This window comes from Panthera leo, chromosome C1 (genome assembly GCF_018350215.1).
Source record: "Panthera leo isolate Ple1 chromosome C1, P.leo_Ple1_pat1.1, whole genome shotgun sequence".
Taxonomy (NCBI): Eukaryota; Metazoa; Chordata; class Mammalia; order Carnivora; family Felidae; genus Panthera; species Panthera leo.
The window spans coordinates 147,603,306-147,613,661 of record NC_056686.1 but is presented as its reverse complement, the minus strand read 5'-3'; the positions used below and the strand labels follow the sequence as shown (position 1 = coordinate 147,613,661).

At 44.3% G+C, this 10,356-nt stretch overlaps 1 non-coding gene and 1 pseudogene across 1 annotated transcript; one reads left to right on the top strand and one right to left on the bottom strand.

The window, feature by feature from the left end:
* Nucleotides 1-3,369: 3,369 nt before the first annotated feature.
* Nucleotides 3,370-5,492, bottom strand: LOC122226018 (annotated as a pseudogene).
* A 3,456-nt stretch (nucleotides 5,493-8,948) lies between these two features.
* On the top strand, nucleotides 8,949-9,141 carry LOC122229116. The gene has a single exon (XR_006206960.1). It is a non-coding gene; the product is annotated as a U2 spliceosomal RNA (small nuclear RNA).
* The last annotated feature ends 1,215 nt before the right edge of the window (nucleotides 9,142-10,356 follow it).

The window sequence follows — 10,356 nt, the reverse complement described above, 5'->3', positions numbered from 1 at the left end:
CGGTTGGGCGTCTGACTTTAGCTCTGGTCATGATCTCACAGTCTGTGGGTTTGAGCCCCATATTGGGCTCTGCGCTGACAGTGAACCTGCTTCAGATTCTGTCCCTCTCTCTCTAACCCTCTACCTCTTGTGCTCTGTCTCTCTCTCTCTCTCTCTCAAAAATAAACAAACATTAAAAAAATTTTTTTTTAAAAAAGGACAGTAAGTTTCTTTCTGTTCTGTCACAGTTCAAAGCAGATTTCCCTGTCAATAGTGGTGGGACTAGAGGGATGGGAAGTGTTTGCCCACATAGCCCTTATCTACATAGTTCTTCAGGGATTCAGGATTATAGGGTCTCTGCCATTTGTATAATATCCTAAGGTGACTCTGGTTGTTGCCATCACCATTCTAAGCAATGAGGAGGGAGGAGAGAGCATGAAGGGATAAGCCTGGAAACTTTCATTGGCCAGGCCTAGGAGCAGAAGCATTCATTGCTTCTGCTTGCATTTCATTTAAGAGACCTGCAGAAGATACTGGGAAATATAGTAAAGTTGAGAAACTATATGGCCAGCTACAATTCTCTGCCACAGAGACTTTAAAATATTTAAAGTTGGTATGTCATGGATGTCAAGTAATCAAAATGGTTGCTAATCAAAAACAACCAGAAGAACCTAGCAGTACCTACCAGCTAAACATTAATCCTATTACACTGCCATGAAAAATTGAAAATAAAAATCTCAATAATATTTTTCATGGACTCAAAAGTGTATTTTGTTTGTTTTAATGTTTATTTATTTTTGAGAGAGAGAGAGCACGCACAAGAGAGAGCATGAACAGGGGAGGGGCAGAGAGAGAGAGGGAGAAAGAGAGAATCCCAAGTAGGCTCCAAGCTGTGGGACTCCATCTCAGAAGTGTGAAGTGATCTGAGACAAAATCCAGAGTCAGATGTTTAACCAAATGGGCCACCCAATCACCCCAAAAGTGTATTTTGTTTTACAATTTAAATGTTTAGCCTCTCCGGGAGCACCTGCATGGCTCAGTCAGTTAAGCTTCCGACTTCAGCTCAGGTTGATCTCACCATTCATGGGTTTGAGCCCTACATCCAGCTCTGTGCTGACAGCTCAGAGCCTGGAGCCTGCTTCGGATTCTGCGTCTCTGTCTCTCTGCTCCTCCCCCACTCAACTCTCTCTCTCAAAAATAAATAAACATAAAAAAAAAATGTCTAGCTTACCCAAATGAGAAAATTTTGAAAAGGAAAAATAATGAGGATGTTCTTGTGTTACTAGATATCATAACATGAAGGTATAGTAATTAAGATAATGAAATACAAAGGAATAGATCAATGAGAATTTATAAAGCTACAAATTCTGCCAAACTCTCAACTGTATTAATCATCATTTTTCTGGGGGCGCCTGGATGGCGCAGTCGGTTAAGCGTCCGACTTCAGCCAGGTCACGATCTCGCGGTCCGTGAGTTCGAGCCCCGCGTCAGGCTCTGGGCTGATGGCTCAGAGCCTGGAGCCTGTTTCCGATTCTGTGTCTCCCTCTCTCTCTGCCCCTCCCCCGTTCATGCTCTGTCTCTCTCTGTCCCAAAAATAAATAAAAAAAAAAAAAAGTTGAAAAAAAAAAAAAATCATCATTTTTCTGGAGACCACCCTCTCCAAGTCTGCCATCATCCTGCTTAGGTAGAGTAATTGCTCTCTAGGTGTCCCCCATGTGGGGGGATTCCTTTTGTGGCTTCTGTTTCCTTCCATGCTATCTTTTTTCTTGGTCTACACACTGATTTTGCTGGAGCCCAGCCGTTAGTGGTTTCCTGAGACAGGGCACCTGGAAGGTGAATCTTTCAAGACCTTCTATGATTAAAGATACTAAAGATACTTTTATTCCTCCTTCAAATTTGATTGACAGTTTAGCTGGAAGTTAACTGATATATTTTTGTTCATATATATATATTGTCTTCTGGCATCCAGTGTTGCTGTTAAGAGGTTTAGTGCCATCTCCTACCTGTTCCTTTGTGTGTCACCTGGTTTCTCTTTCTTTAAAAAAAATTTTTTTTAACATCATTTTTTGAGAGACAGAGAGAAAGTGTGAGTGGGGGAGGGGCAGAGAGAGAGAGAGAGAGAGAGAGAGAGAGAGAATAGGAAACAGTTTCCAGGCTCCAAGCTGTCAGCTCAGAGCCTGAGGCAGGGCTTGAACCCATGAACCATGATATCATGACCTGAGCCAAAGTCGGATGCTTAACTGACTCAGCCCCCCTAGGCATCCCTGTTTTTTCTTCCTTGAAGCTTTTAGACTCTTCTCTTTTTCCTTGGTGTTCTTGGCCTATGTGCAGATATGCCATACGCATCTCTCTTTTTTTAATCTCTCTTTCCTGTTAATCAGATTATAGACTTCCTAGATTGTTTCTCTAACTTTCTTATCTTCCGTGTTACTTTCCATCAGTACTTTGGAAGAAAGGCTTTCCTCTTGCCATCTGATAAGATATATTAGTTGCTATATATATAGTAGACTCAGGCTTCCTTGATCATTGTCTTCACAGCTTGGTCATCTGCTCAAACCTTGCTTGTTTGTTTTTGGTTTTCAAGGTTTTGTTTATTTTTATTTGAGTAGTAGTTTGTAGCCATCACTGAGAGACAAGGAAGGGAGAGGAAATTCTTGGATCTGTTTTATTCATTTTTTTAAGTTTATTTATTTTGAGAGAGAGAGAGCACGCACGTGGAAGTGTGCAAATAGGGGAGGGGCAGACAGAGAGAATCCCAGGCAGGCTCTGCACTGTCAGCATAGAGCCCGATGAGGGCTGGAGCTCATGAACCAGAAGACCATGGCCTGAGCCAGAGTCTGATGCTTAACGGACTGAGCTACCCAGGCACCCCTCTTGGATCTATTTTAGAATCTGAGACATGAGGCTGAAGTGGGTTCCTGGCAGGGTCAAAGTCACACTAGTAGAGAAGACAGCTCTAAAGCTGCATGAGGGTGTGTTCCAAGCGACAGCAGGCGCCAGGCCTGCCCCGCATAGCCATGCACAGAGAGGTGTGCCCCAGCCTGGCTGGACACCACAGACCCCTCCCACCCCACTAGTCCACACCCTCTGAGCTGTGCCATTCCTGGTCCCCGGGAGAGCCCACCACACAATAATAGCTGAGATGGTGGCTCCCTGTGCACATTCACATAGACATACCCACCCTCTGTGCACACAGCTCCAGGACAGGCAGCACAGGCAGAGGCACACAGCTTTTTCCATGTATGCCCAGCATACCCACACTCAAGCTCCCTATGGAACTCAGGTCCAAGCAGAAACACCTGTGGCCATGCCCATCATGGGCACAGTGTCAGGGAAAGCGGGGGTATCCCTGGGGAGGCCAGGCCAGTGGCCATGGCCACTGTGGCAGCCTCACCAGTTGGCCTCCACTGCCTGATGTCACTCACAAGGCTCTGGGCCAGACCAAAGATCTGGAGGAGGGTGATGCTCACAAAGAGCCCAGCCACGATGATCAGGTTGTTCTGTGGCCGCTTCTCAAATTGGCCGATGCAGCCTTTGGTATGGACGGAGCTCTGCTGCTCCAGCTCCAGTCTGAGCAGTACATCCTAGTCACACTGTACATTGAGGACATCTTCCGCAGAGTCCCTGATGCAGCAGGAGAAGGGCACCTCGCAGCACTCCTGGCTGGGGTTCAAGTCGGTGCAGTTGAAATAGATATTGAGGTTCCAGTCATTAAGCCCTCATGCTCCACAGCAAGACCAATATTCCTGAGCAAAGTAAATGAGGTTCTGGAGATCAGTGTTGTCCCGATAGGCCTTGATGTTTTTGTTTCCGAGGAAATCGAGCTGGTCTTGAATTCAGTCCTTGAGGGGCGCCTGGGTGGCGCAGTCGGTTAAGCGTCCGACTTCAGCCAGGTCACGATCTCGCGGTCCGTGAGTTCGAGCCCCGCGTCAGGCTCTGGGCTGATGGCTCGGAGCCTGGAGCCTGTTTCAGATTCTGTGTCTCCCTCTCTCTCTGCCCCTCCCCCGTTCATGCTCTGTCTCTCTCTGTCCCAAAAATAAATAAAAAACGTTGAAAAAATAAAAATAAAAAAAAAGAATTCAGTCCTTGAAAACGAAGACTAGGATCCCTGTTGTCAGCTCCAGGAAAAAGATGGGGCCTAGGAATGCAGAAAAAGTTGAGCAGGAAGGTGTTCTCCCACAGTGCCCGGAAGCAGCAGGCACAGCCCACTGCCATGACGCCTCTAATCACTACAAACAGCCACACGGAGTACAGGCCTCCCAGATCTGTCAGCACCGAGCTTTTGGAGAGAACCCACTTTTCACCCCAGGCCCAGAGGCTGTTGCCTAGAACCAGGGCTTCCAGCACCCGGAAGACAATGTTGAAGCCAAACAGGAAGAGCTACCTGTAGCAGCCCATCTCGGGGTCCCGAGAGTACTGGTGCTTGTCAGGCTCGGGAGGCAGCCCACTGCCTGGCCCTCCACAGGTGGCCCTGGATCAGAGTTACCCGGGGCCCAGCGGGGTGGCAGTGGCTTCCGGGCACCAGAAGTACAAAATTCAGATCTGACCTGCCCACGTCTGTTCAATCTTTCAACAAACAAACAAACCAACCAACAACAAAAACGAGAGGGAACTGAACAACAGAGGCCTGAGGAAGTCCACCTGGCAACAAGAGTGTTGCTCCCCATCATTATGGGAACTTAGTCCACTGAAATCTTTGTTTCAATGCTCCTGCCAGTACCATTCAAGTAACTCACTTTCTGTTGGTATCAAATAGATAATTCATTTTCTGTTCACAGTCAACGTTACTTGTACTCATACTCCCTGTTTATTGATGATTTCTACTGCCTAATGGTATCTGTGCACAACTTTCTCATCTCTGGGGTCTTTTAGCTTTTTCTATCATAACAACGGCTTCCTTGTATTTTTCACAAAATGTTTCTGACATAATCTAATAATCTATCTAATCACCATCATTCCTGTTTGGGCAGGTCTTTTCTCAGGCCACTCGTCTTCTGGCAAAATCAGCGGTGGACCGGGAGTAGGGGGTGGGTTGGGAGATAACATCAAACAGACTTTGCCTGAGGAACCACACAGGGTTTCTTTTCTGCCAAGTGGGCTTTGGGTACAGCAAGCATTCAGAGGTATGGCTAGCCCTTTATAGTGATTTCAGATAAGATACTGAAACCTTAGGAGCCTCAATGGCCTCTTTGAGAGTGGAAATGATTGGATAGCACTCATCTATTTCATGGGATTGTTATGAAAATGAAATAAAATATTGTAAATTATAAGGCATTGCACAATGTAAACAACTAGCAGAATGCCCGGCATGTAAGAGATGTTCCATCAACAGTGTATGAGTGTAACAGGATGCTATAAAGTGCCCAGTACCAAAATGGGCTCTTCAGGTCCACTGCTGAGAACTACAACATTAAGCACTACACAGGTCTTAGTCCAGCATTTTCCGATACGAGGGCTGCCTGCAGGGGCTTGCTGACAATGCCTGTCAGAAGAGCCAGCAAGTCTGCCCTCATTCTTGCCCAGAAGGCCCTGGAGGAAGAAGTGGGGAGCTTTTAGGGCATGCCTTTGGGGAACTGCAGAGTTCTTGAGGAAAGGCTATTCCTTCTTCTTGCCAACCCGGTACAAAGGAGCAAAGGTACTTCCTCTTCTTGAAGCATAGGGAGGGAAGCTCCTGCGTGTGTGCGTGTGTGTGCATAACCACATCCACTCCCGCTCTGCTGAGTCAGGGGTGTATGAGAGTCTCTAGTGTGAAGCTGCCAGTGCTGGAACTAGCAGAGATCCTGCTGACATCCCGTGCGGAGAAAGGGGTGGGAGAGGGATGATGGAGCTGGGAAAGAACAGACGGTCTTTAAAATTTTTTTTTAATGTTTATTTATTTTTGAGAGAGGGAGACAGAGCATGAGCAGAGGAGGAGCAGAAAGAGAGGGAGAGAGACAGAGAGAGAAAGAGAGACAGAATCGGAAGCAGGCACAGGCTCTGAGCTGTCAGCACAAAGCCCGACAAGGGGCTCGAACCCATGAACTGTGAGATCATGACCTGAGCCGAAGTTGGATGCTTAACTGACTGAGCCAGCCAGGCACTCCAAGAATAGATGGTCTTTTTAAAAAGAAGTTTCTCCTAAAGCTACAATTTTTAATTAAAAAGATTAATTTTTTTCCTTTTTAAAATGCCCTTTTTGTAGTAAAATATAGCACACAGACAGAAAAAGCATAAAATGTGCAGCCTAATGAATTATCAAGGCAATACCTGTGTAGCCATCGCTAAAGTCAATAAATTAAACATTGCCAGCACCTCAGCAGTCTCCACCCGTGTCTCTTCAAAATCAGAAAACCATCCCTTCCCACAAAGGTAACCATAACTTGATCTTTATCACAATCACAGTCTTGCTTGTTTTTTTTTTCCTCCACTTTTTTCATCCAAGTATGTTCCCTAAAGCACTACACTTTAGTATTGCTTGTTTGGGGACTTAATGTAAATGGAAGCATATCAATTTGTCTATATTACTGTTGATGGCATTTGGTTTGTTTCCAATGCAGGGCTACGATTAACATACTGGTATGAACACTCTTGTCCATGATTCCTGGTGTGTGCATGTATGCCTTTCATTAGGGTGTACAGCTGGGAGTGGAAATGTTGGATGACAGAGTATGTGAATCCTCAACTTGAGTACAGAATGTTTTCCAAGTGGGTTCTCAATGTACATTTGGGAAGCAGTTCTCCTTGCTCCACATCAAAAATGATAATTTGTACTCTGAGATAATGTATTTCTATATAAAAAAAAGGCTTTCAAGAAAATGAAAAAAATAATGGTGGTAGAATTAACAGGTTACTCTTTTTGAGTGACTTTACATGGCAAAATAAAGATCTAGTAGTTCCATTTTGGCCTTATTTTTCCCTTGAAATTCTACTGGACCATGACATCTCAAATGCTAGGAAACCATTGTCCTACACAGTATGCTAGAGATTGTTCCTACTTGTCCTTTTTAACATCAAAAGCCATTCGATGCATATAGTATCCAGCATCCAAGGTACCCCTAATTTACCTTCTCTCTTGGTATTTATGCCTTTGTATAGACTTCCTGCACTGAATAAAGGCTGATTTTTTTTGACCAATTAAAATGTCAGTGTACGAATTCACAAGCTCGTTAATAAAAGACATTGCTGCTTCCACACTGGTCTTTTGGATCAGTCACACTGGGGGAAGTCAGCCACCATGTTGTCAGGATGCTCAAGCAGCCCTATGGACAAGCCCACATAGAAGAGAACCCATTTACTAACAGCAACTTGCCAACCAAGTGATTGCACCAGCTTGAACAAGGAATCTTTGGACTCAGTCAAGCCTTCGGTGATTTCAGTCCCGTCTTTGGGTTTTTCAGCTAGACCCCAGAAATCATTAGGCAGACAAGCCATCCCCTGCTCCCTGTCTGAATTTCTGATCCACAGAAGCCATGAGATAATAATGTTTTAAGCCACCACATTCTGGGATGATTGTTACACAGCAAGAGATAATAATGACACACGTGACCACCTAGGAAGTATCCTTGCCAAAAAGTTGAACCTGAATCTGAATATGCCTGTGTATCTAACTACAGATTTAGAAGAAATAGAAGGACCAAGGAATGTGTTAAACAAGTGCCCCACAAGGATGAGATTAGCAGAATCCAGAATCCAGAAAATTCTACAGCATAAATGACTCAATTCCTTCAACTAGTAAATTGCAGGGTGGAGGGCAGTGAGGAGAATATAACATTAAAAGGGACTTAGAAGGTATGATAGATTGCATTATTCCTAATATATGTGGCCCTCTTTTTTGGCAGAATTATGCTTCCCTTTTCCACACTGACATCAGCTTTGGCCAGTTGATTTTCTTGGACCAATGAAATGTGAGCAGATGTGATATTTGCTACTTCTGAGCAAAAAAAAATTTTTAAGGTTATTTATTTATATTTGAGAGAGAGAGTGAGAGAGCAAGCAAGCACAAGCTGGGCTGGGGCAGAGGGAGAGAGAGGGAGACAAAGAATCAGAAACAGGCTCCAGGCTCTGAGCTGTTAGCATAGAACCCAACGCAGGGCTCAAACTCACCAACTGTGAGATCATGACCTGATTACAAGTCAGATAGGGCACCTGGGTGACTCAGTCAGTTGAGTGTCTGACTTTGGCTCAGGTCATGATCTCACGGTTCATTAGTTAGAGTTCTGCATCAGGCTCTCTGCTGTCAGTGTAGAGTCCGCTTTGGATCTTCTATCCTCTCTCTGCCCCACCCCTACTCACTCGCTGTCTCTCAAAAATAAATAAACGTTGAATAAATAAGTAAAAGTCATTGTGTTTTAACCATTTCTCATTTCCATCTGCCAGGCAGTGGGTGTTTCCCAAATAGGGACTATTTCTTCAGCCCAGGGCCTGGAGTGAAGAGTATGCAAAGCTGACTTACAGTGGAAATTCACGTGAGGAAGAAATAAATCTGAGTTGTAGCAAACCACTGTGATTTTGGAGCTGTCTGCTACCACAGCATAGCTTAGCGTAATCTGACTCATGCAAGAAATGTTTCAGTCAAATAAAACAGATAAATCTCATTAGCATCTCAATTTATGGAACCATTGTAGAAATTTGATTACTACAATTTGAAATTTTCCCATAGTAATAAGTTAACAAAAATAGTCTATCGACTTGAGTCCCAGAGTTGTCCCTTGACTCCCAAAGAGGTACAGAAAATATGGGAGCTGGGAGGTTGGAGCTGAGCAATTCAGTTAGTGAGTTAGTACACAAAACGAGGTGTTTGAATCAGGTCTCAGGAAGAACATATCAAAACTAATCATTTCTGATGAGAAAGATTTTTCTTCAGGAGCATTTTAACAATTCAGAGCAATATCAGGGCAAGATTCAGAGCACTGGAGAGATGTGGGGAGCTCTGGAGGTGGTAGCTTCCCCTCAAGTGTGAAAGGGAAAGGTGTGGTTTAAGTAGAACCATTATCTCTTCTGTGCCTATTAGCTAAAATCAAAAGCAGTATCTCTTCTCACCAATTAAAGGCATCCGATGTTTTCTCTGCCTGTATACTGGGCATTAAGTTACTGCTTACAATTAGGAGATGGGTTGGGCGCTTGATCTATCCACTCCCTGCCTCAGCCTAGAACTGCATTACTTCTAGGAATGATGCATTCCTTTGAGTTAATGACAGATGATTTTCTATTGTTCCCCTTGTCTCCTACAAAGTGCTCTAATTCACTCTTCACGAGGCTCCAGACTGCATTTCCACCATTTGTCCTGCAAGGATAGAATTTCCTGTAAGTGGAGTAGACAAAGTAACTGCGCTTGAGCCACCTTGCCAGTATCACGTCCGAGAGAATATTGTACAAGCAGACCACTTGGGTAGGGAGAGGCCTGAGCTGAAAGGAAGAAAAAGAAGCTGAGCCTGAGCCAGCCCCATGTCAAGAGACTATGTGGCAGCACATGTGATCCCCTGGAGGGCAAAGATGGGCAGCTGTAGTGGGGAAGAAAATATGTGGACATTTAGAGAGGCAGCAGCAACCTTGATGGGTTGACTCCCAAAGGAGTCAAGTAAACAGATCCCACCTCTCATTCCATCCCCTAAAACTAGGGTTGTCCTCTCTGGGAAAGAAGATGGGTGTATGAAGGCAGACACATGTCCCACCCCCATTCCCACTAGATTGACATTGAAGCTTTGTGTTGTTTTGTTCTTGAGACTGAAGTTGAGAAATGAGTAGGACTGAGCATTAGCAATGGGACTGGGAAGTTTTACAATTGGATGGGGACGTCATTCAGATATGAAGGGAACCCACTGCTCAGGGATTCCACCAGAGGAAGCTGGAAACAGGTAAACAGCTTCATGCTTCCATCCCAGTGAATCCTTATGGCTCAATAATTAGTTTCCTTCATTAACCCTAACAATGCAACAACAAAAAGCAAAACCAAAAAACTTTGGTTCAGATTTTTAGTGATACACCATTCACTTCAGATTTTTTTTTTTTTAAGATTTTCCTTTTTTTTTTTTTTTTTTTTAAAGTAAGCTCTACACCCAACATGGGGCTTGAACTCACAACCCTGATATCAAGAGTTGCATGCTTTACTGACTGAGCCAGCCAGGGCCCCTATGCCATCTGTTTCAAACTAGACAAATCTTGTCTTTGGCAATTGCCCTTCTTAATCTTTCCTCCCTTCTGCCTTCTCTCCCTTATCCTGCAGAAAAGCTGTGCCCCCCTGCTGCCCTCTGTGCAATTAACTAGAGCCAAACTTATGTACCATCAAGGACACTAAAAATAAATATCTATATTTTCTTTTAATATTTTGCCTACTGTGACCTACTTTTAGTTCAATTTCAAAAGCAAGGGAGTGAAGTGTGTCCTAAATAAACATGGCAT